Genomic DNA, 2,084 nt, shown 5'->3' with positions numbered 1-2,084 from the left:
AACATCACAGGAACTCCTCACATGCCCAAACTTGGATTTAACACGAAGAAATTGATGTGTGAACCAGTGTTTCTATTTAATGTGGTTTCTATCAAAGTGTTCATAAAACCTGGAGCTGCAGCTGGCCCCCATTAGGTAGTTTCTTGGTGAAAGTTTTCCAAGGAAAACTTTTTTTTAACAACTTCATAAAGCCAGGCACAGAAGGGTAGGGCAGCAACTGGCTGGGAGACACGGGACTTTTTATCTTTGGCTGAAATGTTGGGGGGGGGAGCTTATTTCTGGCAGAAAAAAAAATGGAAGGCAGTTAAAAAAAACTCCATTTTGAGCTTTGCATGAGTTCAAGTCATTTCTGCAGGCATTCAGCCTACTATAGACTCGGCCCTACGCCAAAGGGTGGGAGGAGTGAAAGGGTGAAGAGTAAAAACAAAACAACTACTTTAAGGCATCTGGGGCCACTGTTTCAATAACTGCATTTGGAAGGCTGTCTAGAAGCACACTGTTGCCAAGTACTTGCTCAGAAAGCGTGCATGGTTTTCTACTCCATGTTAAAGGAATTATGAATGATTCGAGGATATGGTCATCAACTTCTCATAACTCTAACAGATGACCGAAAACAGTCAACTTTATAACACAAAGGTTCCTCTTGGCGCACAGGTTTTGGTCCTATGGGTTTGCTCTATTTCTTTGGACCTGCTGGGACACTTTGTGGAGAAAGCATATGGCAGGACCAAACTGCTCATGTCACTATTGTGAGGTGACAGAAAGAAGAGGGAACAAATGGAGGGACAGCCATTCCATTCAGCACCATGCTGCTGACGAAGAGAAAACCTCCTACTTTTGAAGGATGTCGCCTCATCCCAACAGTACCAAGCTGAGGACCCTTCCAACAGACTTTTGGTGAATACTAAAGATTCAGGCTATGGAAGAGGATAATCATGCACTTTGTCTCCAAAACAACCAGCAATCTGCCATTAAAGGTAATAATTGTGGTCCAATTTAAGAATACGTAGGTTTGAAAGGTAGATTGTCAGATAAGCAGCCAAATGTATATATTAGTTTTATATTTAACAACACTGTACTTCCGGCCTCCCTTTAGCTGCCATCTTGCATCCCCGCATGTTTGTACCTTATCTCAGCTGCTCTGCCCGAGACTCCCAGATTATGAACCTTAGTTCTCCGCGCGGCCTCATTTCTACTCCGACAAGATGAAAGAAACGATCAGGAACCAGGAAAACTCGCCAAACTGCAGGCACAAGTGCGTATTGGTGGGAAAGGAAGTGCTCGTAGAAAGGTGGTTCCCAGAACAGCCACAGCAGACGATAAAAACACTTCGGTTCTCCTAAAAGAAGTTAGGGCTAAACAATGTCTCTGGTATTGAAGAGGTGGTTTACAAAGCAAGGAACAGTGATCCATTTTAACAACCCTATAGTTCAGGCGTCTCTGGCAGCAAACACCTTCGGCATGACAGGCCACGCCGAGACAAAGCAGCTGACAGAAATGCTTCCCAGCGTCCTCAACCAGCTTGGAGCAGACCGTCTGACCAGTCTGAGGAGACCGGCTGACGCTCTGCCCAATCTGTGGGTGATAAAGGCACCAGTTGCTACTGGAGAGGATGACGACGATAAAGTTCCAGATCTGGTGGAGAATTATGCTGAGGCTTCTAAGAACGAGGCGAACTGAACTGAAGCACCTTCTGAAGAAGTGACCCTTGCAGAAGCTACAACAGGAGCTGCTGTTTTATATCATGAGGGATTTTTTAAAAAATTTTGTTTATTATGGATCTGATAAAATCTAGATCTCTAATATTTTTAAGCCCAAGTCCCCCGGACACTGCAGCTCTTTTCAGTTTTTGCTTATGCCTAATTCATTCTTTACAGCAAAGTAAAATGAAGATGCCTGGGCATAAAGGGTGGAAAGGGTTAATAAAAATCTTTGCCTAGTAATAAATAAATAAATAACAACACCAACCCTTCTCTTATGCATGCTTATGTGCTCCCTCTGCTCTCAGAAGACTCCAGCTGAGGAAAGCTTACATATGCAATATGAAGAGGTTTTCGCATTCAGCAGACTCTCCTTCCTTGGAT

The 2,084-nt window shown here is 43.8% G+C and overlaps 1 pseudogene; it reads left to right on the top strand.

The window, feature by feature from the left end:
- Nucleotides 1-1,152: 1,152 nt before the first annotated feature.
- Btf3-ps11 (basic transcription factor 3, pseudogene 11) lies at nucleotides 1,153-1,680 on the top strand (annotated as a pseudogene).
- The last annotated feature ends 404 nt before the right edge of the window (nucleotides 1,681-2,084 follow it).

This window comes from Rattus norvegicus, chromosome X (assembly GCF_021556685.1).
Source record: "Rattus norvegicus strain SHRSP/BbbUtx chromosome X, alternate assembly SHRSP_T2T, whole genome shotgun sequence".
In the NCBI taxonomy this organism is placed as follows: Eukaryota; Metazoa; Chordata; class Mammalia; order Rodentia; family Muridae; genus Rattus; species Rattus norvegicus.
Note: the sequence above shows the minus strand (reverse complement) of the source record. Positions and strands in the feature narration are given on the sequence as shown.